This window comes from Equus caballus, chromosome 2 (genome assembly GCF_041296265.1).
Source record: "Equus caballus isolate H_3958 breed thoroughbred chromosome 2, TB-T2T, whole genome shotgun sequence".
In the NCBI taxonomy this organism is placed as follows: Eukaryota; Metazoa; Chordata; class Mammalia; order Perissodactyla; family Equidae; genus Equus; species Equus caballus.
In genome coordinates, this window is record NC_091685.1 from 78217737 (window position 1) to 78245672 (window position 27936).

At 35.6% G+C, this 27936-nt stretch overlaps 1 pseudogene; it reads right to left on the bottom strand.

Moving 5' to 3' along the window:
- Positions 1–905: 905 nt before the first annotated feature.
- LOC100068707 (interferon gamma receptor 2 pseudogene) lies at positions 906–27708 on the bottom strand (annotated as a pseudogene).
- Positions 27709–27936: the final 228 nt, after the last annotated feature.

Sequence of the window (27936 nt, forward strand, 5' to 3'; positions counted from 1 at the left end):
TGACATGATGCTGTCGGGGAAGTGGGAGAATTCTTCCCCCACTTTTCCTTAAGGTTCTTATGTCTGACCAAATAATTAAAAAGGCAGGTTAGCAGGAAAAAAAATCGAACAAAGTTTAATAGTATGTATACATGGGAGAAACTCAGGAGAAACTGAATAACTCAGTCAACTGGCTGAGGCTGCCTGTTTAAGTATCTTCAGCTACAGACAAGGAGGATATTTGGGGTAGTGGTTTGGGGCTTCAGATGGGAGGAAGGCAATCCACAGGGAAATGGAAAAGCAAATGTTCGGTAAATAGAGCTTTGATCAGAGTGGGCTTAGCAAGGATCCCCCCATCTATTGTAACCCGAAATTATCTATGGTGATGGCCTGTCCTGGACACAGGCCTGTATTTTAAATTTCTTTTAGGCAGTTAGTGGGGAAAGGTCGAATGTTCTTCCTGAGTCTGAGCCCTTATTGTCTTCAGCTCTAAATAATCCACATACAACAGTGGTGCATCTTGGGGCAGACTGCCCTGAACCCCATCAATGCCATTCAACCTAATCATCATTAGGTACAAATTATCTAGACAATACATAGTGTCAAAAATCCAGGCATTGATAGAAATTCCAAATGTAAGGACTTCATTGTCAAAGTAAAGCAGTAAGAGTGGACCTCTTATTCACTCTTGTATGAGCAATGAAAGAAACTGAAGGTCTTCTCTTTCATGTATCTCTGATTAAACAACTAAATGCATTATTTCATTTATCCAGTTTTACTGAAAACATCAATCTTATTGATATTTTTGTATTCATCTCTTTGGCCACTGCATAGATAAATTGCATCATTTTAGACACTTAAAAAAAGGCGTATTTCCTGCTTTTATTAATTCTTTTCTTTTTTTAAAGTCAATTACATAGTCTTTTATTTCTAGCTTGAAAAAAAACACAAATTACAAGGAAAATATTTACAGGATTAATCACGTTTTAAGCTGGGAGACTGGATGTGGGAGGCTGCTCAGTGTCCCTTGTTGGGACAGGCTGGGACAGATTAGGTGACCTGCCCGAGGGTCCACAGCTCACTCGTCAGAGTCAAGGAGAGGACTCAGTCTCCGGACTACCTGGCCCAACCGACAATGAACAAAATATCACAGGTGTGCCAAAGCCATTTTGCTAACAAATAATTACATGCTTGTTTAGTGTTTAAGAGAAATCTTCATTATTCTGAGATATCTCTGTAGAATCATCCTAGCGACGTGTATGATTTAGAAAATTCTGAAAGAAAAACAAATAAGCTTGTCTCCCCGATGAGACCTACTGCTTCTCCCCAGGCGCCACCTGCCTTTCTGGGACAGCGACATGGAGCAGTGGGCTCCGTAAAGTCCTGACAGGGACATCCGCAGCTTCATGAGCTCAGTCCTCTTCCTGCAGGCTGGTGGAGCAGGCCAATGCTTTGCTTCAAAGTGCTTTGGAGAACATCTTCTTACTCCTTCTCTGGAAACACAACGACAGACACAGAGTCCCAGGCATCTTCCGTTGGGAAGCTGTCCTTGTCCAAGGCGTCTAAGACAGGCTGAGCCGGGTCCTTTAAATACTCTTCTATTTGTACTGGGATGCTTGGCGGAGACTGAAACCAGTATTTAACCAGGTCTCTGTATTTCAGGACCAGGAAGAGACAGGCCCCTGCCATCGCCAACAGCAACAGAAAGGTTCCCATGGCGATGAGAATCACTTGCTGAAGCTTGGTAGAGGCATCTGCCATCGTTTCGTAGCAAGATATGTTGCTTAAATGCCCGGGTCTAGAGATGTTTAGCGTTGTCCAAAGTAGTTGTACCTTGACTTGTAAACAGTATACTCTTAAGGGTTTTAAATCATTGAACACAATGGAGTTGGTCATGAAAGGCCCTGCGACATTTTGGATTCCTGCCTTTTCCTTTTCCCAGTAATGGACGTAATACTGAAGAGTGACCGTGGAGTCATAGATGTCAAAGGGAGGGGACAACCTGATGATAAGGGAGCCTTCTCCTGGGGTCACCCAAATGTTTTCTGGAGGCCCGACAGTAACATTCCGAAGGTGCTGGAACCAAGGTACCGTCACCCAGGTGGAAACGGGTTCTTCTAGCTCAGCTCGGACACGTAAAGAGATGTTGAAATGCATTGGAAACCCTTTGAGATGTTGGTGTTGGTAAAGTTGCACTCCGCCGTGATCTTTACATAGTTCACCCCTTCGGGGTTGTTACTGACATCAAACCACTTACTAGTGGTACTGCGGGGGCGCTGCAGCGCCGCAGCCGCAGAGCAGCAGCAGCAACAACAACAGCGGCGGTGGGGGTGGCCGCAGGGCCCAGGGCTCTTGGCGCCGCAGGCTCGCTGGCGGCTCCGGCGCGGCCTGCCCAGGCGCGGGGTCCTCCGAGCCGCTCACGCCGCCGCCTCGGCGGCCATCAGCTTTTATTAATTCTGTTATGTACACTTAGCATGATCTCTTGCTCTTTATCTATTGTAAGAAGTGTTGTTTATCTCCATAGGACTTTCTTTCCATGATAATTCTGAATCTCTCCTTCTCTCTCCAATTAGACATAATCTCTTCCTCATTTGAATCCTTGTTAAAATTTGGTTGGTTTGATTCTTCCTCATTGCGTTTCTTACCCACCTTCTCTACTGGAAGCAACCTGAAGGTCACCCTCATAGCACATAATATAGCCTTCGGCCAAAGATTTATTTCATTTATTGATCAAAATATGATTAACCATAATTTTGCTTTATGATTTTGAATAATACTTACTGAGTTTCATTACAATACATGCAAAAAAAAAATCCACATACCCAAAATCATAAGGAAAACAGTGCTGCTAGTTTTAGACTCATTCAATTTTATACATATAAAAATTTTGGCTTTGAAGACAAATAAATATCTTTAACATGAAATTAATTCATAAATCATATCAGAATAATTTTTATACACTTTCACTTTGAAAAATTTTCATGCTAGATGTTGCTACAACTTTATTTTTGTCTTATCTACCAAAAATAGAAATATATTTTACTGTATAATATTGTATTATTAATTAAAATAATTCTTCAATGTCATGATTCTGTATAATTTAAACTTACTAATTAAATATGATGAAGTTTTCACCAATATGCTTTAAATTTCTTCAGATAAGCTTAACATTTAAATTCAGGAACTCTTTGCCACGATGGTTATCAGAATCATCAGTTTTGTACTATTTTAATACAGAACTTTAATGAGTTCTTTACAGACATTTGCATCAATTTATTTTTTCTCATGTCGTGTAGTTACTGATTGTGTTCTATCCTTTATAATAGATTAATCCTTATAGAATGATATGCTTAAATTAAATATTTCAAAGCCAGATTTTGAAATAATCATTCACTATGTTGTCTCATGGTGAAACTACTCTGTCAGTTATAATTTAATAAAGTTATATTTTCTATTTCTTGTAGTATTTGACAACGAAAATAATCCATAACCAATCTGTAAATGAAAATTTGGGTGAGTTTATTCTGAGCTAAAATGTGAGGACCATGGCCCTTCAGGAAGTGGGGTGTACAGAGTGGTTATATACCCCCAAAGAGGATGTTTCACATATGATTGAAATATCCCTTTTATAATAGTTGTGAGACTGCTCTGTCAGCACAGTGATTAATAGACACAGCAGGTGGGTCTGCTGTCTTGGTGGACACAGCAGGGGGGCAGGCCTGCTGTCTTGAGCTGGGTGCTCACAGGTGAGCTGGGTGGTCAAAGGTGAGCACAGTAATTGGTTCCTAGCCTAAGGAAAGATGCTTATCCTTAAGGAAATGCCAGTGTGGGGGGAAGTTGCACCTTTATCTCAAGGGCATTTGTTCTTGCCATAGTAAATGTTTAAAGCAGATATGCAATGCATGCTCAATGGCCATGTCAGGCCCTTTTGGAAAAACAAAGTCAGGCCAAATTAGGTTTACGCCAAATGGCTTCCTCATATACTCCAATATATCTTATTGCTTGCCTTTTCTATTTGTCATATTTATGTGTATTTTACTGATCCAACAACATTTACTGAGTTCTTACTATGCTCTTGGGAAGATGCTAAGTGCTGAAGATAGATAGATAGATAGGTAGATAGATATATAGATATAGATATGTTTAGTAATAAGATATTGTACTTGCCATAGGAATTTCTGATTTAAACATAAACAGATAACTAAGAATACTTTGGATAATGCTAATGAAGACAACTTACTGAAATGCTGTGGAAATACAGAAAATGGAACAAATTCCTCTGTCTGGGGAAGTTGAGGGAGAATACAGAAGTGATCTTTACACTGAAGTTTAAAAGTGACTTGGACTTGAAAAATATATGAAATGATGTATACACCAGATGAAAGCAACAGCATGTAGATTCATTCATTCAATCGAGAAATAGTTATTGAGTATCTACCATTTGCCAGGTGCCCAGAAGGCAATGTGTTGCCACAAGGGCTAGAATGTGCAGAAGAGTCAAAGAAGGTAACTGGTAGGAGCAATAAAATTTGGGTGTTGGGTCTGAAGGGTGTTGGTATAAAATGAGAATGGGCAAATAGGTTGAGAACAAATTGTGCCAAGGTATGGAATTTGGATTTGATATCACATATAATAAAGTTCTTCAGCAGTGGCATGAACCATTTTACTTTTAGAAAGATAACTCTGACAGCTATATGGAGAATGAACTAGAGTGAGGGAGAAATGGGGTGTCAGCTAAGAGAGTTATGAGGCTATTATTTTAATCGTCCAAGGGAGAAATGATGAGGACCCAAACCTAGGTAGTGACAGGTGGATGGAGAGGATAGACTGAATTTGAAAGACATGTTTGAGGGAGAATTGACAGCATTTGGTGACAGTATTTTGCTGTCAATCATAGTAAAAGTGCTTTATTATAAGAAGTACATAATATAAAAACATATGCATTCTAACCTTATATTGGTATTATTCATTTAATAATTATTTTGATGATTTTAATCACTCTTATATAGCTTGAGATTAAAGAGAAAGTAGATTGGTAATACTGATGATAGGAATAGAAAGCATTAATTTGTGCAAAACCTAAGAATTTCAGAATCTATGCAGAATCAACTCTTTCATTTTAGGGAGGAAACTGAGGTCTAAAAATATAAATCCAGTTAGTATCAGAACTCAGGTCTCCTGACTCTGTTGATTTGAGGTATCAGAATTGGCTGAAGTCGTTTTGTTGTATAAAGGAAGTACGTTCATACTGTCAGGGAGGACGACATTTCCTCTACACACTCTAGGTTCTTCGGGCTGGAGAATGAAGTAAATTCACATGAGACTGAATAACAGGAGAAAATTAAACAAAGCTTTATAACATGTATACATGGGAGAGGTTCAGGCAACCTGAGCAACTCGCCAAAATGGCTGAAGCCACCACCTTAAATATCATATCCAGCTAAAGAAAAAGGAGGATGTTGGGGGTGGGGGGAGTCATAGGAGATTACCACACAAGTACAGCAAACAAGAGTCAGGTTATTACACAGACTTAAGGAGTCCTTGCCTTCCACATTGATGAGAGTTTCTAGCGATAAGGTCATCTCCCCACCCCTTCCTGGTACAGACAGGGGGACACTTTTACAGATGGAGATTTCCTATACAATGTAAGTGTCTCTTAACAAAGGGTAAGTAAATTCTACTTTTCAGAGTTGCTTTCCTGTCTGCAGTTTTTCAAAGTAACCAGCCCAAAATAATCCTCATGCCAAAGAGACATATCTTGGGGTGGCCAATTCCAGTCCCCCTCAATACGTTTTTGGAGTAATCTTTATTCCTAATTTCTTAGTACCTAGAACTCACCACTTTCAATTGTGCTGCACATAGTAGGCCTGTAGTAAATATTTGTTGAGTGAAGATATGCTTCAGAAAGAACCAAGAAGTAAACTGTGAGTGTATCATTTCACTTCATTTTAATTTACTCTTTTATTCTGAGGGACTGTAGAGCTAGGATTAGTACCTACCTTAGTACATTATGAAAGAAATCAAATTATGCCATTCTTAGGTTTTCCGAACAAAAATTGAAGAGAAAGACAATGCAACAAATTAAGTCAGCATCTAATATAAAAATGCAGAGTAAACAAAAGAGATTTTGAAGATTTCATAAGGAATAGAAAAGTAACAAGAAATTTAGAACATATCTACAAACACAAAAAGAGATCAAAATATTTTGACATTTGCAATGACACCTAATGAAATAAGATTGGAATATATCCAACCTGATTTTGTTTTAACTCTTTTAAATAGAACTAGAAAAGATTACAATTCTGTAGAGATTAGTAGTTTTGATTTTAAAGGGAGGATGAAGAAAAAAGTGAGGAATAAATTCATTTAAATAATAGAGTACTTTTGAATTGAGATAACCTCAGATGAAGAAAATATTTATCCTAGTTTCCAGATAAACATTTTCAGAATTTTGACATAGGCAAACAAAATGAAATGTATATGAAGATGGGAGAAAAATACACTCAAGCAATCTATCAACACTGACTATAAGAGAAGCAGAAAGATTCTATGGTAGTCCATATGCTAAAGGGTATTTTAGTAGCCACAATGTATGCAATCCTATAGTCAATGTGAGTTCATTCCAAAGCAGAACATTCTCTCTGGCTCTGGGAGCACTCCAGTGGATAATGCAGATCTGGTCTGCGGTCCTTTGTGTTCAGGACAGAATGAGGAATGATTTCGTGTGCCCAGATTCCAGAGATGGCCGTCCCAGAATCTGTGAAGTTTCAGTATACTGATATTCCTGTGCAGTGGCTGGGCTGCTTTGATAACAGAATTAATTTGGCCTCTAGAGAAGGTCTGTTCTCTTGGGAAAAGTATTTCACAGAGGTGATTTTGCCTCCAGTCCTTCATTTATCAATCAAATACCAATAGAGAGGGAAAATGAAAGTCGTGAAATTACTTATAATTTCATAAGGAGGTGTTTGAGACACTTAGAAGAGTCTTTAATAATAAAAAAATTTAACTAATGGCATCTGCAGAAGAATTCTGCATTATAAAAGGATTATAAAGTTATCCCATGTTGGAAAATTTGAAAATAATAGAAGAGTAAGTGAAATTCAGAGTCTAGATAAAGTCATGTTTGTTTAAGGTACCTTTTATTAAGTTTCTGTCCTGTTATTTTAATTTTATTATTTATTTTCATATTTATTTGTTTGAGTACACTCTTTGGGTTTTCAAACAAAACAAAACAAAAAAGACTATAAATGCATATCTCTGGGAGGAAAAAGAAACCCTAATGTTGCAGATTATATTATTTGTGACGGAAACTCCCAGAAGATGCAGAGAGAATTTTAAAGTTAAGAAATACATAGTGTATATGTTTAAAGAATGAACAAAATTCACTGAAGGAAAAGTGAGTCATATGTGGCTTTCCATCTTGGGCTCATTTATTGCCTTGTTAATATACATAGATCTTGGAATTCTCCTTTTGATAACATAGTTGGTGGCATTTTTAGGCTTTATAGACTTTTGACAGATAGAATCATGAAGTTGTTGATTAAATATTTTCAAACCTAAAATACTGCAGATGCAGATGCACTATAATAAGGGTTTATGGCATAGTTAAGATTGGTTATGATTTATTTGAATATTTTCTTAGCACTAGGTTCATTTTGGATCCCAAAATTCTGTCGTGGTCTGTTATAAGAGGATCTAAATTAATTCGATGAAAGCATCATCTGCCTATATACAAATCTGGGGAGGGTGTTTCTGATTGACATGCCACACTGTAACTGAATTGCCACAGGAGATTTAAAGCAATTATCTGAGCAATCTGGTCAAGACAAAGTTATAATCATCAACAAATATTTATGGAGTGTCTACTGGGTGCCTAGCTTTATATTAGTTGTTATAAATCTGCTTAAATTTCTGGAATTAGATCTGATGGTGAGAACTGAGATGAGAGAGAGGTAAGTGCAGGGGGCAAAATTCCCATGAAAAAAGGCTTTAGATTCTAAGTCTATGAATGAGATGAACTAGGAATTAAAAAAGAGAAATTCTTATTTATCTTTCTATTTACTAAATCTGGTAGTTCTAAAATACAGCATGTACTTAAATTAGATTTTTAAGAAGTCAGTTCACTTAAGATATTTAAGAAGAATTTTTATTTGAAATAAGATTGCAGCATCATTTGGACACATTTGTCATATTTAAAATTAAAAAAATTAATTTTGGGGTGAGATATTCTAAAGGAAGAAGAGAAAAAGAAAAAGAAAATCAAAGGTGACATGTGTCCCGATTTAGAAAGCCTCACTGTCATTTTCAATTACGGTAAGGGAGAAAATAAAAGCAAATCTCTGACAGCAAAAATCATTTTCTTCTTAAATTATTTGTCTTGTACACATAGATTTCTAAAATCAAGTGTTACATTTTCATTGTTTTTTTCACTTTACAAACTTTTAAAAAGCGTGCAGTAAGAAATGCATTTTACATCATGACCATTTATTGCAATGTACACAGTTCTCGCTCACATGTGATGTGTTGTGATTGTTTCTCTTCTATTCCATTGTGTTCATTTCATTTAAAAAGGTTGCAATGCACTACATTTATTTCATTACCCACCAATGGGTAGTGACACACAGTTGGTAAGAGACTTTTCTAGAATTTTGAGGAAAATAAGCACAAAGAATAAGAAAAAAAAAAGTTCAGATTTAATAGAAATTAAGTAGTAGACACATAAGTCTAAATTCTAATTACACAGTGGATATTTTATTCTTGTAATTTTAAGTATTGATTTTAATTCCTGATTATTCTTTGTGAAGTCTTGGTGCCAGCTAACCACTTGTCACACTTAATTCAGTATGACGTTTCAAACCCGTCTGTGAGTAAGCACAGCATCTCTGTTGTGGTGATCTGCATTTTTAATTACCTCCCTGAAGCTGAGCAGCTGAGGCTCACGGGTTGGTAGGGCAACATGCTTCTCTATATGTTGATACTGGCTATGTTCTTCCCTATATGTTCATGCTTGCTATGTTCTTCTCTGTATGGTAATATTGGCTATACTGTGAACCCATCTACATTGTTCAGCAAAAGACTAGCAGACAGTCTTTTGATCTTTATTAATCGATTGGCATTTCAGACAGGACTGACCTACTTGTGGGGCTCCTTAGTCTCCATTGTTTAATCCTTCGTCCATAAAGATGGTTAGAAGGTTATATTATCAAAATATTGCCGATAAAATCATTTGGATATATTCAGCACTTACCAATTTTGTTTTTTTCTTTTTCTTTCAATATTTGTGTGACTAATATATATATATATATTTCAGGGTATAATAAATTAAAATGACTACAGGAACTAATTATAAAATGTAATGAAGTGCAACGCTTTGGAAGTTGAGTCAAAAAATAGATGTGGTGGGAACCATGGCAACCTGATCTAAACTATCCCCAGTGAACCCAAATTTATTGTGATTGATATTGAAGGGGATAAGCAGGTCCAAAATTTTCAGAGTGTCTTATTTTCCAAGAGAATTCATAAATCTGGATGTGAAATCTCCCTTCTTAGAAACAAAAAGAAAACTGTGCCATCCAAACCCACAGTTCCGTGGAAAGGATGGAAATAATTAGTGAGCCTCCAGGTTGTACCCTAGAAGGATGTGTAACACACAGCACTTGAATCAGTTATGGCCTGGAACAGAAGTCGTAGCTACACACATGATTTTTTGTAAATCTTAATTTTTCCAAAATTAAAATTTCTTTTTATTCTTATTATTTTTTATGTTTGTTTCTGGACAGTAGCTTTAATTGATATTGGACCACATAGGTCCATATTGAATCATCATAAAGCACATAGTAATATAGATATAATCATAAAATGGTAAGTAGTCTTATCTTTTAAGCCATCTAAAATGGCAACATTTTCTATGCATGATAGAGGCGCAGGGATAGAAAGTGTAATGGAGATGGCTAAAGAAATGTTTAAAGACTTATGGCTATTCAAAAGGCAGATTAATCCAAAATCTTTATATTATCTTTTTCTAGACAATGCACTAAAATTATGATGGTTATGAAGTTACTTTTGGTTCTTTTTTGTATTGTTTTTATTTTTTTTATGCCAATAATAATGAACAAAAGGAAAGAATGAGAGAGAATATATCAGAAGAATAAAGATTTCTGGAAAAAGAAGAGAAGAAGGTACATGTGTAGGGAAGGTAAAGATTCTAGAAAAGTAAACTGGATGGAGCAAGAAAGAGGAAGCCATAGGCTACAGCACATGTGGAAAAGGCCACATGTGAAAAGGGAACTAATCTCTATTGAGCCCTAGAGAAGCTCAGGACTTCAAAGTTGGATACATTGCAAGAAAGAAATGAGAAACGGGAGAGAAATTAGATTGCTTAACTGAGGGGATCATTTGACACCTCCAAGTCCCCTCTTCTTCCTCCTGAGCATGAAGAACATGTGACAGACAGACTCTGCACCCAATAGCACAAGCTCCATCCATTGAGGTAACAAAAAACATGATATAAATGTATTGAGAAGAAGGGAAAAGAGGAGTAAAAGAGTGGTAAGAAGTGCTGAATCTATAAAAAAGCTGTAAAACAAGTTAGAGGTACGGATACAACTGCCAGAATAAACAAGGAGAAAGATTGCCTCAGGAAAGTAGGATTTGGGGTCAGAAAGAGAAAAAAGAAGGACTTTTGTTGCTTTTCACTATACATACAGCCTTTGTATATATTTGACTTTTTAAATATATGCATGTTTAATTTTGATTAAAATATTTTTGAAAACCAGTTCAGTAAGTGAGAGTAAAGAAAGTTGTGGAAACTATTGATTAGAAGCCATTTGGTTAAAATCGGAAGCCGAATAAGAGAATCCAGAAAAAAGTAGTGAAGTTGACAAAATATGCTACAGATTTTATATTAGTATCCATCGGTTTTAAATATTTTCAAGCATTTTAGCTAGAGTGTGTATGATATCATTGTGAGCTGGAGATTTACTAATATGTGTTGCTGGATATTATTTTTTTTCTCTTTTCCTCTTGGTATTTTTTCAAATCACCATTCAGTAAAACATAAAGAAATGCTGACTCTGTACCTGCTAGCTTCTGGCAAGTTTGTGACATACTGAACAGAGAGAGCAGAAGTAGTGCATATGTCCTTTCTGGTTTTTGATCTCCTAGGGGATTGGATATCCCCAGGGATAAGAATACTGGTTTTAGAAAAAGCAGTTTCCCCATAATATTAATAGATTCCCTCAAGATGAGACAAAGAGAAGCATGGGTGGATGGAGAGAAAGAAAATGGGTTACCTGTCTATAGACAAGCCAGCGCCACTCCTGAGAGGCAGCAAGACCTTGTGATAAATAACTGTGTTGTACCCAGGCATATAGGACCAGATGCAAAATTACAAAGCTGAAGATTCTGTGTCTGAAGTATGGGACAGAAGCACTGGAGAACCATCAGAACAGAAAAAAGAAATGTAGAAAAATAAAAATGAAGGTCAGCAACCCTGCTCCCATCACTGCTGCTGAAGAGTTGAAATTGCAAAAGACGCCATCATGGTGGCAAAGTCCCAGGAGCAAGCAAGTTTAAATCTGGTAAAAGTTGACTTTTTATTTGTCTTGTCAGCCTTGAAGAATGTAGACCCATAGTCAGAAATCAAGTTGAGTTAGAAAACATAACATTGTATATCTTGTCAACCTGAGTTTGCAGCCTGTGATTCATGCTCAATACACCTGCCGAAATCTAAATCGAAAGTGGAGCATGATGGATGCAGACAGGGCAAGAGAGACAACGGCATGCTATTCTAGAAATTAGTCTAATTCTGCCTGTCTTCTGGGCTTTTTGTTCTTGCTGAAACAAATTTGTTCTTTAACAGCTCCCATTTCAGGTTCTTTTGGAGCTTGGGTAACCCCTGAAATTACCTTTATGCGCTTCTTTCTCATATGAGAGACTGTGATTTAAGGGCCCTGGCAATGATGCAGCGTGTGAGGCAATTCTACACCATGAAAATGTGACACTTTTGAGTTTCTTCTATTTATTTATTTATTTGATTTTTTGAGGAAGATTAGCCCTGAGCTAACTGCTTCCACTCCTCCTCTTTTTGCTGAGGAAGACTGGCCCTGAGCTCACATCCATGCCCATCTTCCTCTACGTTATATGTGGGATGCCTGCCACAGTATGGCTTGCCAAGCGGTGCCATGTCTGCACCTAGGATCTGAACCTGCGAACCCAGGGCTGCCGAGAAGTGGAGTGTGTGCACTTAATCTGCTGTGCCACTGGGCCGGCCTCTCTTCTATTTAAATATTTACATGACTGCTGAATTTTGGGAAGTGTCAGAAAGAGGTAACATAGCAGTTAGATAAGCTAACTAAACTAAGTATATTCTATTAACTACAATTCACTTATGCTTAATTAAGTAAATTGTTGGGTTTTATTTCATTGCACCCACACATAGCCTTTAAATAACTTGTAAAACAATGTTACTTGCATAAAATTAATTCATATTTAAAATATATTTATACTTATATTCAGATATATTCATATTTCAGATATTTTGAGACATTTAGTAAGCAGTCTAGCATGGGCATAGACTGACTTTAGCTAGTATTGTTTATACCTATTTAGTTAAAAGTTTCCATTTCCGATTTTGGAAGTATCTAAGACTGTGTTAGAGATGAAGAATCCATTTACTCTTATGTGTAAATGAAACACAGAATAACTAAAGGGAGAAGTATAGATACTTTCAGTAGAGACCCAAGTTGAACAGAAGAAAATACTGAGGCGATAGAATTGGTCATGCATTTTCTGATACTAAGATAAGTGTTCTGTCATAACAGATTATTATTTGTTGTTTTCAGACAACAATAAAATCTGAGGACCTAATATAACAATATATTTTATGGATTCTCATACTAAATGCACAAAGTTACATTTAGAATGTAAAGAATGGCATTTATTATATTTAAAAATTTAATATTAAAATGTCACTTGCCTGCTATTCAAAATATGCATTATTTCTAGCAAGTTTAGAAAATATAGCAAATGCATTAAAATAGATATTTATGTTTATTTAAATCCGAGAAAGTGAAGTGAGTACCTCCAGAGACAGTATATCGAAAGAAAATACCTCTTAGGCCTAAAAATTCTAGACAGAAGATTTTCCAGATGAAACTAAGAATTGACCATCAAATGTATTAGGAAAATCATAAATTTTTTTTTGTTCTTTATTTTCTCACAAAAGCCACAATAAAGAAGAGTTACAATTGAGAAGATGGGAGAGATTTTAAGTTTAAGTATTTGATTTGACAAAATGAGTTCATGATGGTGAAAAGTACAATGTGACTTTTCCAGTGATTGAGGTTGAATCCAGAATAGAATAGGCTAGAAAGGACAAGGGGACTTTCATTTGGGTAATAGGAGATTTGCATATTAAAATACTTGTGGCTACAAATGCTTAGAAAACCTCAAAAAATTTAACAATTTAAAAGTGAACATCCAAACTTGCAGAAAAGTAGAGACATTATTAGGAGTCAAAAACAAAGGCAAAAGGTTGAAATGCAGAGTGATTTGCTCTTGTGGAAACCGTAGTTGTCCCAGGGCTGGACTGTATGTCCAGGCAATTTTGATTTTAACAAACAGTAGACAGGGTTCATTACTCTGGTCTATTGAAAGACAGGGGTTGGAACTAAAACTCCTGAAAAACCTAAGACACCAAATATAAAGAAAGAATACAAACAATCCGTCATTAAAAAAAGAAAAACAAAAACTCACATAGAAACTCATCAGCCTTACCTCATCCTCTAGGTAGAAAAAGAGTTGTCTTCCACAGATTTTTAAGAGCTGGGCTGGCCTCACGTAGGATTGTGTTCAAACTTATGCTAATGCTTCACCAGTGGAAACATAGTGGCCAATTAGTTCTGAATCACCTTTCTTTTCCTGGAAACAATCCAATAAAATAAAGAAAAAATATATTATTTCTTAGAAAAACTAGAAGTGTGAGATGACCTCAAATTACATATGTAAGCATTCCCAAAAGCAATTCAGACAATCAGAGTATGCAGCATGTCACACAAGAAGTTGCAATAACACTGCAAAAAAGCATGGCCAGTACAGAGAGGTCTAATGATGCCAGATCTTTGAAACTGTTTTCTATAAGAAGAACCCACTCTAAATGGAAGTTGCTATGATTAGGGCTAAGATCAAATAGTGTACGAAGACTGTGGAATCTGAAGACAGCAACTGCAGAAGTGCTTAGAGGACCCCAGAGGAGAACAGAGAAAACACCAGCAAACAACACACTTCTTAAAGAAAATGTATTATTCTGGAAGGCAGACGATTTACCACTTGGAGGCATTGCCTTTTGAAGGAACTAAAGGAGCTCATAGCTGGAGCTATAACACTTCCTAAACCCAGTAAATTCTTGGAGGCATAAGAGGAATGGCTTCTCAAATATGCCAAATATTAATGAAAGACTATGCCAGTGTGACTACAGAGGCGATGGCACCTGACATGGGAAATATACAGCTTGGCAGGAAGGCTCTCAGGCCCAATCCTTCCTCAAAAGGAAACTTTGTAAATAGGTGGTCCAGAAAAATCCAGCTCTTTCTTTTTGCTAAAAGAATTGGCATAATACTCATACAAAGACAGCGAGGGAAGAAAAATGGAAAGAGTTTGTGTGAGAGACAATGAGAAAGCTAGAGAGAGATTGAGCTAAATTTTTTCCCAGCTATTTTTTTAGAGACAGCTAAAATTTTCCCATAAAGAAAATTCATGTCATGTTGAAAGGGCACAGTTTTCATCCGGGAAAGCTGATGCTAAAGAGCAAAAAATCAAGACACATTCTAGTAATATTGGACATCAGAGGAGAGTTCTCTTTCCCATATTTAAAGGCGTGCAATAATATAACATTTTTCTGTGCTAAAATAAATGTCTTTAAGAGGATGAGATTTTTGATACAGAATCAAAAAAGTATAATGGAGGTGTAAATTCTTGATAAAGTGAGAGAAAATTCAACTCACAAAAAGGGAGGAACAGACCATTGAAAAGACAAGGGATGTCTCTTGCACAGAACTAGTAAAGAAGAAAGAAAAAAACAGATGCACACAATGGTATGTTCATAGACCTAATTTTGAGCATATTGAAATATTTCTATCTGACAGTTTCTATTTTTACAATGAAATATGAGGTAATTATCAGCTCAAATTGTGTACTTGATCATCCGAAGGGATGAGGGAGGTTTGAAGAGTGAGGAAAAAGTAAAAATGTCATTGTACAGAAAAGAGGGATAAACTTAATGATGCATCATTTTTAAAAATTGATATCTAATAGCATGAGAAAATGATATGAAAGGGTATGATAAAAAGCTCAAAATAATGTTTCTTATAGGTGTTATGACACTCATAAAAATCATAAGTAGTACATAAGTTAACATTGGTAGTATCCCACACATCCAAGTGTACTTCCCATTGTATTCAGATGACTTCCCATTTTATGCAGAAGGCAAATGTTAATAGTTGGAAAGTGTAGTCTTTGAATTTTTTGGCTATAAATGTATTGAGATATATGTCTATATACATATACATTATATTGAGATATATGTCTATATACATATACATTACTTATTTGTATATATCTCTATTTATCTAATTTATTTTCTTTTACAAAAGTGGTATCTACTTCTCTTGGTATCCCTTTGTTTTTCAGGATGGAAGATGTATTTTATTCTTGTAATGGTTCTATGGTACCTATAATACAAATATCTTATGCTTTATTTAGGTACTTTCCTGTTTCTGAAGTTTCAATGATTGACAGATTTACTACTACAAAAAGTGATATTTGAGCAGATTGTATGTATATTTATAAGCATTGGTGAAAGTAGGAGTGAACTAATGTCACTTTCTGAAATCTTTTTAAGTTTTTATGTGATATTTGTTAGTGTATGCTTGTGTATGTTCCTTTTGGTTTTGGTGAGAAGATTCGCCCTGAGCTAACATCTGTTGCCAATCTTCCTCTTTTTGCTTGAAGAAGATTGGCCCTTAGCTAACATCTGTGACAATTTTCTTCTATTTTGTATGTGGGACACCGCCACACTATGGCTTGAGGAGCAGTGTAAAAGTCTGCACCCAGGATTCGAACCAGTGAACCCTGGGTCACCGAAGTCGAGCTTGCTAACTTAACCACTATGCAACTGGGCCAGCTCCTGTATGTTCCTTTTTTACAGTTTTCTGTTATTTCCTGTGAAAATAATAGGTGTTTTGCCTGATTATGTTGGTTTGTGCAGGATACATTAATTTTTGTCTGAGCATATTTATTATTTACTGATTAATATTTACTAACACTGTTCAAAATTAAACTTACTTATCAAAATCTTCTAAAATAATGTGCATATCAAAGCGTTTCTGTGTGGCCACTTGTTTTCCAAATGTTTGTTCCTTTTCGCATATCTGTGAACTGCCTTCCTTCCCTTTGAAGTCCCTGACTCTGCCCACCCCCAACATCTTCTTTTGTCTTTAGCTGGTAATGGTATTTAAGGTGAGGGCTTCACCTATTTTGGTGAGCTACTCAATTTTCCTGGGTTTCTCCCATGTACAAATGTTATTGAACTTTTGGTTATTTTTTTCCTGTTAATAAAAAAGAAAGTGTTAACAGAACCCAAGACTATATCCTGGCCCCTGAGCCACCTTTTGATAGTAGGTTAGCTAGTTATGTCTTTAGGATTATTTGTAAATACATACACCTATATTCCAAAAAGCAGAGCTGTCAAATATATTAACGTATATAGCATACAGTGTCAAATATATTAGCATGTATGACATACACACTGTCAAATAAAATGTATATATCACATGTGATATATATATAAACAATATATAACAGATAGATATATTGTTATGTATATAATTAGTTACATGAGACATAGAAGTGAACATAAGAATTTGTGTACACAGAATATGTCTGATGGAATACAAAAGAAACTGCTAGGAGTTATTGCTCTCCTCAAGGGAACTGGGATAGAAATAAAAGCTTATTTTTAATTTTCATCAACCACTCTTCCATTTGAATTTTAAAGTGGTACATGTAGGTATTATTTCAATAATAATTACATAATTACAAAATACATTTTAAAAATAAAATTATATGGACAATTTTATGCCCATTTTGCCTTTCAAGAATAAATTTTTTAGTCTCTTATGACTAAGTCTTTATTTAAACGTAAAATGAGTGAGTTAAAATATTACCAATGGAAAAGATTAGTATTTTAAAGTTCTGAATAATGCTAGATACTGTGCTAAACACTTAATATATGTTAAAATATTTAATCTTCACATCCTGTCATCCACTTATGAAAGTGATGCTGTTATCTCATTTTTTAAGTGAGTACAATTAAGTCAGATAACTTATTAAAGACTGAGCAATTTTAGTTTATAGAGGCAGGATTTCAATCTTGCTCTTATTAATGTCAATGCAAACACTCCATAAGCAATCTATAAGTCAAAATTGAGGTGAGTTTATTATAAGCCAATCTAGAGGATCATATAGCCCAGGAGAGTCCTTTCATAAAGGAATGGAGCACTCGAAAGAAGTGGGTGTGTACAGAGTGGTTATATAGCATGCATCACTTATGATTGGAATGTCTCTTTTACAATAGTCACGAGATTGCTTTGCTGGCACAGCAATTCCATGAACACAGTGGGTCAGTGGTCACAAGATGAGCGCAGCAGGTCAACAATCAATCGTTGGTTTAGGGAGAGATGCTTATCCTTTTGTGTGTGTCGGGGGGGGGGGGAAGATTGGCCCTGAGCCAACATTTGTTGCCAATCTTCCTCTTTTTGTTTGAGTAAGATTGTCGCTGAGCTAACGTCTCTGCCAGTCTCCCTCTATTTTATGTGGGATGCCACCACAGCATGGTTTGATGAGCAGTGCTAGGTCCACACCTGGGATCCAAACCTGCAAATCCCAGGCCCACAAAGTGGATCACATGAACTTAACCACTATGCCACTGGGACAGCCATCCAAGAGATGTTTATCCTTATGGAAATGCCAATGTGAGGGAAGTTGCATTCTTATCTTTAAGGGCATTGTTCTTGTCTTTGGGACACAGTAAATACTTAAAGCAGATATACAGTACATGCTCAAGGGCCATGTCAGGCCCTTTTGGAAAAACAAATTCAGGCTGAATAGTTTTAGACCAAATGACTTCCTCATATACTACAATACATCTTATTGCTTGTCATTTATTTATCATTTACTATAAAATACTAATGCAGGTAATATGTTTAGATAACATTGAAAATATGAAAATAGCATATCAAGGTAGATGTGTAAAAAAAGAGAACATATTTCAGAATAATCGTGCATAAATAATAAAAGAATCCGATTCAGCAGGAGTGAAATCGGGGGAGGAGAAAAAAAACAAAGAATAAAAACACAAGTTCATTGCTGGAACTACTGAGTTCTAAAAAGGCAAAAGAAGCAGGAAATTATTTGAAAGCTGCCTTAGTTCTGTTCCGTAATTCAGAAAAAAAGAAAGTGGCAGTAAAGAGGAGAAATACAACAACAGTGAGACTTCGAGGTGGGAAGGACCTGAAATGAGAGATGAAAATACATCAGACGGAAATGAAAGAGAGTGTAACTGGAAATTCATGTATTAAACTTATAAACTTGCGGAGAACAATAAAAAACATCAGAGTCATAAGCAAAATCAGAATTGAGTGAACTGTATAACAAATATGCCAGAGGTGAATGATTGCCTCAATAACCACACGAATTCAAAAAAGTAGGTGATACTTAACATACAGTGTAAAAATAGTAGCTAAGCTGTGGGTATAAAAGTACAGCAATTTGAACATGAGAGGTAATAATAAACACAAGAACACACTTCACATTGTTTTGTGTGTGTGTGTGTGATAACTGACATTTGTGTAAATAATGAAGAATTTCTACTAAGGCATGAAAGTGATCACTGTAGACTTCAAGAAGTATATCTGTGACAAGTAAAACAAGAAGCAAGCATACACATTATTAAACCTATAAAGATAACCTGAGATGACTAGGATGATATGGCATTTCAGACTGAAAATTTAATATGTTGGAATTCAAGAGGAAGAAAATGTGAATTAGTAGGCTTGTAGGTTTTAGTATCTCAGGATGGAATATTTGTATAATTCCTAGAAGTGAAGCAGAAATGGCCATATGAGCAGCACAGCTTGACCCAAGTGTGTGTGTGACAGGAGATTTCTATACGAAATTCTACGTCCTAGGAAACAGCTTCTTTTCTATGTACCAGACCTAACCATGCATAAGGGAATTAGAATTGTTAGAAATAAAATTATGCATAATGGAAGGTTAATTAGTAGGTAAATCAGGACCCAATAAAGAGAAGCTGAATTTTGAGAATGACAGAGGATGATGACAGAAGTAGAGGAACTAAATTAATACTGTTAATGGCAGTACTTCAATAGGAAAAGTAGATTTAGGAAGATGTGGGATCTTTGTAAATGAAATAGAAAAAGAATGTACAGTAATTTCAAAGAAAGATAATCCCAAAGGAAGGGGAAATGGAGAGAAGAGAGGGAAATAAATTTGAGATTGAGAAAATTCGATGCATAGGGAGAGAAAAAAATAAGCACAGGTATGAAATATACATGAATTTTTTAAAAGAAGCATAAAGAAGAGATAGAAAACAGCAAAGATCTGAAAACTTAAATGAACCCTTCCCTGTGAATAATCCCTACAGTTTATATCATCTTCAAAGAGCTCTTCTTCATATAGATGATATCCAGTCTTATTTCCACAAAGGAAAGAAAACCCAACTTTCAAAAACCTCTGCAAAATACTTTTATGAATTTCAAATATTTTATGTGTGGAGGGAAACGATGCCCTGCACAAGCACAAATGTGGGATTAGGGAGGTGAGCAAGAGTAGAGTCAGATATAACTATGATTGGGAGCCAGTCATGCTCTTCTCCAGGAGGATTGTATGGGTGTCCATAATGGGCGGATTTTTTCAGTATTTATTTTTTTTATTTTTTAAAACAAATATTTATAGTGATGTAGAACAGGAAGAAATGTTTGCAGATCCTAAGTGGAGATAGTAATCGGTTATCACAAAGTTAACTCATTCTTTTAACCACTACCTAATAAAATATTATCCACACCAGAAACATCCAAGTCTCCTCAAGATTACTATGTCCTTGATCTTCCCAAGTAACATTATCTTGATTCCTAAAACCAAAGGTCATTTTTTTTCTATTTTTGAACTCAAGAAAATGGAATTGTATAATGTATATCCCTTTATAATTGGCCTCTTTCACTCACTAGTGTGCTTGAGAGCTTCAACTGTGCTCTTGCAAGGAGCAGTAGTTCATTCATTTTTATTGTTGTATAATATTCTATTTTAAGACTATACCTCAGATTAAATGTACATTTGCTTGTTGATACAAATTAAGGTGTTCACTTTTGAAGCTATTATGGATAATGCGACAAAAAATTTCTAGAATATAACTTTTGGGGAACATATTACATGTTCGTTTTAGGTGTATTTCTAGGAGCCTATCTGCTAGATCATAAGGTTTACATATATTTAACTTATTAGGTAGTATCAACTCTTTTTTTGAGGAAGACTGGCCCTGAGATAACATCTGTGCCCACCTTCCTCTATTTCATATGTGGGACACCTGCGACAGCATGGCTTGATAAGAGGTGCTTAGGTCCACACCTGGGCTTTGAACTGGCAAACCCTGGGCCGTTGAAGCAGAGCATGCGAACTTAACCACTATGCCAACAGGTTGGCTCCAGCGTCAACTTTTTTTCCCTCAGTGACTTTAACAATTTCCTCACCCACCAACAAGTAAGACAGAACATAAAGAAATGAAGCATTTTTTTCATGTAGTGGAAAATTCAGTATTGCTAAGATGTCAGTCCTCCTCCAATTCATCTGTAGATTTAATGCACTCCTAATTAAAATTCCTGCATGCTTTTGTTTTAGTAGAATTTGGCAAGCTAAATCTAAAATTTATAGAGTATAAAGATACTTAAAGAGGTGCCAATCCCATGGAGTAGTGGTTAAGTTCGACGCCTTCTGCTTCGGCAGCTTGGGTTCACAGGTTTGGATCCCAGGTGCGAACCCACACCACTTATGAGCCATGCTGAGGTGGTGACCCATATACAAAATAGAGGGAGATTGATGCAGATGTTAGCTAAGGGCTAATCTTCCTGAAGCAAAAAAAACCAAAACAAATAAAATCTTGAAATAGTAAAATAATGTTAAAGGATATTCATTACCATATTTCAAGAACTGCTATAAAGTTATGGTAATCAAGATAGAGTTGCATTAGCTTATGGTTAAAAAATATTTCAATAGAATGAAACAGAGCATCCAGAAATAGACTGACATATATATATATACTCAATTTATTTCAACCAAATGACCAATTCAATAAAGTGGGAGAAATGGAAATATTTTCAACATATGGCTTGCAACAACTGGGTATTACAAAGGGAGGAAAGAAAAGCTCAACTGATACTTTATACCAAAAAAAACTAATATAATATGGACCATAGACCTAAATGTAAAAGTTAAAACTTTGGAACTTTTAGAAGATGGCATAGTATATTATCTATGCTATCTTGAGTAGAGCAAAATTTGTTAGAACACAAAGAATAGTGATCAAAAAAGAAAAATGGTTAAAGTGTACTTTTTTAGAACTAAAAAAAATCCTGAATTTCAAATGACGTTTAAAGAAAAATAAGACACAGACCAAGAGAAAATATTTGCGACATTCTTTTTGGATAAAAGCATATCTAAAATCTATAAAAGACTCTGTAAACTCAATAGTAAAAATAAATTAACTCAAATTTTAAAGTATCAAAAGATTTCAACAGACACATCACCAAAGATGCTATGTAATATTACTATATACCCACAGCAGTGGCTAAAATTTAAAAGAAAATAGAAAACAATAGCAAGGATTACCAAGAATGTGGAGCAAGTGTAACTCTTGTAGAATGTTCATAAGAATGTGAAATGGTAAAACTATTTTGGGAAACATTTTAGCAGTATTTTTTTTTAAGTTAAAAATAACCTACCCTTTCACCCAGCAATGAAATGAGAAATGAAAGCATACACCCTAAGGGAGACTTTTATGAGAATAAATACAGAAATCTCATTCATAATAGCCAAAAGATCTGAAGCAAAAGAATGTCTTTCCTTAGGTGAATAAATAAACATAATGTAGTATGTTCATACATATATATATTTACACATGCTATTACAAATAGATGTTATGTTCAGCAAAGAAGTCAAATACAAAAGAATACGTATTGTATAATTCCAGTTATATCAATTGCAGAACACGCAAAATCGTTGAACTGTACATTTAAGATTGATTTGTTTTACTGCATGTAAATTATACATCAACTTACATAAAAAGAAGAGAGAAATAGAATATAGTGACATAAATAGGACTATATTGAAAATATTAATTTAGTTTTGTACTTTAGCAGATATGTTACAATTTACTATTTTAAAAGTTACTATCATCATCCTTTCCCCAGCCCATTATTTAAGTTAATCTTAATACTGGACAATTTGTGACATACAAATTTTTGCAAAATATAATTATTGAAAATTAATTGTATTTCGTGTGTCTCTTCTCACTGGGAAGGATGATGGAAGAAGGGAGGTCAAGACAAAATCGAGTACTATTCTTCCTCATATGTCAGATGTTATTCGTGAACAAATGAAACAGGTAAAGGTTCTCAGAATATTTTGAGTACTTCTAAAGTTTAAGACCTAAACTCTAAGTCTTTACCAAGTTTCTTTGAGGTCATAATTGTTATGATGTCATAAAAATACTGTGAACTACTTAAATGACTTTCTAATCTCTTTAAAGGATGTTGCTTCAAGTTGCACTTGCTGATTACTGTTAGGAACTTTTTGTCTCCTCGATCTTAATATCCTATCCTATCCCCTACTCTATCCTCTACCCCTGCCTTTTTATGCCTATTTTGAATATCTAGTTAATGTATTCCAGAAAGTCTGATGCTGGCATGGATACTAGGTGTTTAGGAGAAGGACAAATTTGTTTGTAAAGTAGTATAATTTGCAGTCAAGTTGGGATTATGTAGCTTTAGCTACGGTTTTGACAGTGTATATAGGGATATATTTTGGAGATAAAAAATTACTGGATATGGGATGGTTCAGGAGCTCAGAAAGAAATCTTGTGTTCCTAGAATGCAGAACTGAAAATATAGATGACTATCAAAGCAGGGTGAGTTTTGTGGGAAAATAAGAAGTTTTATAGAAGATCAAGAGTTTGATTTTGAACATACTAAATGTGAAATCACTATGAGGACAAGTCAAACAAGAATTTGATACAGTCTGATAGTATCAAATAAAGGACTAGAGATTAGAAGTCATCTGCGAGAAAAATGAGGTAACTGGGGGAGAGTGTATACAGTGAAAAGGAAAGAGGTGCCCATGTAAATCTTGAAAAACTCTAATATTTAGTGGCATGGATAAAGGAAGATGCCACTGCAGGAGACTGAGGAGTGTCCGAGGAGATAAAAAATACTGAAAGGAAGATTTTAACAACAGCAAAGTGTTTCAAGAAAGGATTCTAAAGAAATTCCAGAAGATAGCCGTTGACTTGAGTAGTGTGAAAACCATAAATGAATGTATGAAGAGCTGTTCTAGTAGAATTTTAGGGACCCTCCGAAATCAGGTCCCAGATGAGTTCAAGAAAAGTTATGCTTTTGCAGTTGTTCAATTTTTCTTGTTAGGATAGATATGATGTTTTTTCATCTTTCTACATCATAAGCAGAAGCCAAAGGCTGGTAGAGTATATTTTATTTGCAAGGGTGACTCACTGTTAGCGGTAGACACTTCCGTGAAACACATTTATAACGTGACAGCAGCTACGAACTAATCTGAGTGACTTGATCATGACCTAATCATTCCCCTACATGCTCGTGTCCTGGTTTCTGGAAATGTTAAGGGCGAATTTCACACATCACTCTATCCTACTTTTGCTTTTGACTTCACGCAAAGAGATATCCTCAAAGAGAAATAGCTCTAGGTTGGCCATTTAGTTTTAATTCTTTCAAGAAAATTATAACACATTTTTCTGTTTTTCTAATTTATCAACAGAGAGATTTGGTAAAATATTAATTCTCTGAGAAATGCCAGGAACAAATTCTTGCATGAAAATGCTAATCAAGTATAGTTTGTGGAAGAATAAATCGCTAGAGATGAATACATCCAAGAAATGAGAAGCTAAATTATTGAATGCATCAACCAATGGGATATTGAAGTCTGTCGAGAAGATAGCAGGATTAAGGTTAGAAGAAGGTGGACTGAGATAGACATCAGTGGATCAATGAATGAGGTAATGATTGCAACATCCGTGGCTGAAAGCAAAGAGCAAAGACACAATATAATAAACTCCAATTATATTAGCCTCAATGGATCAAGTTTTATTTTTTATTTTATTTTTTCATTAATAATAACAAGATTGAGGTGGTAATGATCTGGAATGATAGTATTATCCTACATAATTTGAATGCTAATATTATGTTTTAGGAACTGTGCTAAGTACTGTACATAGATTACCTCATTTAGGTGCCCAAGGTGAACCAATATTAAGTGTTAGTATTTGTATTTAAATCCCTGTAGACAAAAGGAGAACCTATGTGTAGACACTATATCATACTGCTTAAATAAGCATTAGTGGGGAATCCTGAAATATATTTGAGAGGCTTAGGAGAACAAAACAGTATTTTTAGAATAGAGCCATTCTTCAGTTAACGAATGGAAGTAAATGAAAATCTCCTGGGGCCGGCTCCATGGCCGAGTAGTTAAGTTTGCGCTCTCCGCTGTGGTGGCCCGGGGTTCGGATCCTGGACGTGGACATGGCACCGCGTCAGGCTATGTTGAGGCAGCGTCGCGCATCCCACAACTAGAAGGACCAGCAACTAAGATATACAACTATGTACAGGGGGGTTTGGGAAGATAAAGCAGAAAAAAAAAAAAAGATTGGCAACAGTTAGCTCAGGTGCCAATCTTTAAAAAAAAAAGGAAAATCTCCTGATACACTGGAGTTGGCAAATGGCAGACAGATATGACTGTGGAGGGCAGATTTGGTTGAAAAGAAAGGATTCAAGAACATGTCATAATAGAGACATATAGAATAGGATACCAAGGGGTCTAAATTTTGTCTGTTGACTATTGTAAACAAGGATAAATGGTATATTGGATTTAGTATCAGCAGTTTCTTTAAGAAGAGTAGGCATTGGATTTAATGGCCAGAGGAGGTGTGTCACTCAGGTTGATTCCTGATAAGGTACAAACCAAAGGCTGAATCCTTTGTTCACTTTGCCTGTGGTGGGAGCAACTCTGGTGGCTCTAGTCTCTGCACCCAGGTGGTCCAGGCTGGTAGTGGCATCTGTTATGAGAGATACTGGAAATAATATTTCATACATTTCTTAGACTATAATGACAATAGAATAGTGAATATAAAGGCCATTTTACCTAAATATAAATCATGTTAATTTAATATAAGGGAACATTTTACCTGAATGTAAACCCAAATTAAAAAAGCAAAGATCCAACTTATGTCTTTTTATGTTTATAAGTTTTGGTAATGCTTTCTGTCATTTGTCAAATATCTACTGAAAGCCTATGATGTGCCCAGTACTATGATCAAAGATGAAGATAAACTGGTGAACAAAAATAGACAGTTATAGATCTTATGATCTTCGGGGGCTTCTAATTTAGTATGGGGACAGGAGACAGACATTAATCAAACAATCATAGAAATGAATGTGTAATTACAAGCTAAGATACATAGTGGAGAGGAAGACGAATCTATAAGAACATGTAACAATAACAATAACAAGAAGAAAAAGATTAGCCTGGGGGAATAACAAATGCATCCCTTAGAAAATTGTGTTTCTAGTGAGATCTGAAGAATTGAGAATTGTTAATTATGTATAAGTGGGTGGGGAGAAGTCATGGAACAGTGTGCCAAGTAAAGGGCACAGATTATGCAGAGACTGGAATGGAAGGGAACACGACATTTTAGGCATTTGGAGAAGGCAGTTCTAGCTAGTGTATGGATAGGATGTGTTTGAGATGAGAAGGAGATAGAAAGAGGTAGGCTCAGGAGCCTATTCGCCATGTTGGGGATTTCGGTCTCTTTCCCCACGAGCAATTGTAAACTAGTACAGGGTTTTAGAAAGAACTGACGTGACTTCATTTGCATTTTAAAAAGGTAACTCTGACTACAGTATAGATTGAAGGAGGGCAAAGCTGGATGCCAGGAGACTAACTAAAAGGCTGTTTGCTAGCCCAGGCCAAAGATGATAGTAACTTGGACCTCTGAGTTGGCAGAAGTGATGGAGATAATTGGACAATTTGAAAAATGTCAATAAGAACTGGCATTCTGAATTGCATTAAAACCCGTCCAAATAGTTTCGATAGCACATTGGCATTTTAAAATGTGAGCAACTTGAACTTTTCATATAAGTACATTTTTCCCACTTATTTAGATAGCATCTCTACCAATCACAATACTGGGATTTAATTGTGGATGTTCTTTCATTGAATCAAATTAAAATTACATTATTTTACTTATGATAATATCATTCATATTTTTTTTGACAAATATTTCTTGACCATTCACTTCTCTTGTCCTATCTTGATATACATTCAAATTTCCCCACTATTCATCCATATGATACCCTTTGGGGTATGATTGACACAATAGCTACTTCATATTAGAAACCAAATATTTCACTTAAATGAAATATTTTCAATTTAGTTGATGAAATATTCCTATACTCCTGAAACTTTTCTAAAAATAATGTGTTTTGCTGAAAAATTTTGTCACTCCTTTTCCTGTCATCACTTTCTTTTTCATTTCACTGCAACATTGACCACTTCATAACCCGTGCAATTTTGCTCTTGTCGGATGGAGACGGAGTGTGCCTTGCTCTGTCTGCCTTGGAAGGGCTACTGCCCCATTTAGCAAGCTGCAGACAATTGGCACATTTAGAAAACAATCTACCACCCAGGCAGATGGGTACTAAAAGGCATTTGTAGATTTTTTTTTTAATTCCTAAGACATTTTTAGGAAATCTTGTAAAATAAAATCCAGATAGCTTCCTTACGGTAAAATATAGTTATTAAAAGAATTTTTTCACACATTTCAGATAACTTGGTATGTGTGAAAGAGCAAAGGATGTGTACTTATAGTACTTGTGTTCAAGTCCTGGCTCTACTACTTTCTAGTATGTGAAGTTCAGCAAATCACATTTTGCCTCCATTTCTTCGTTGATAGATAAGTACAATACTACACTCCTTCCTCATAGGGTTGTTGAGAAGAATAAAGGAAATAATACCCTTACAGAGCAGGCCTTAAACCTGGGATTCCTCACTTAACATGCATTTGGAGGCTTCAAGTTCTTCATGACATTTTATGCAAAATTGTGCGTTTTTGTGCATGGGCCCGTACAGAGGATTCATTACATTCTCAAATTAATCTCTGATTATCCCCCATCAAATATGAACTGCCCAAGGCAGTGTGAGATGTTGTTATTACTCATTATTACTGTCACTTTTGAGAGTGGCTTGTGCATCAGAAGGAGCACAGACGTTGAGGCCATACACACCTGGAGATGAGTGTGGACAGGTCACTTGTGTCCTCAGCAGAAGTGGTTTAGCCACTCTGAGGTCCAGTTCCTTCATCCTTAAAATTACATTTGTAATTTTTTAAAGTAAATATGAAGATTTACAGAGTAGGACTCAATGTTAGTTTCTTTATTTCTCCCCTAGTATTTATTTGATAAGCATTCTGAAAGGCTTGTAATAGCAACAATTTAGAAGTGAAATTTTTCTATATTGGCTATTTTTGTGAATTGAGAGCATTGTATTGTATGATTCAGCAGTTAACAAGATAAATTTAAATTATGGGAC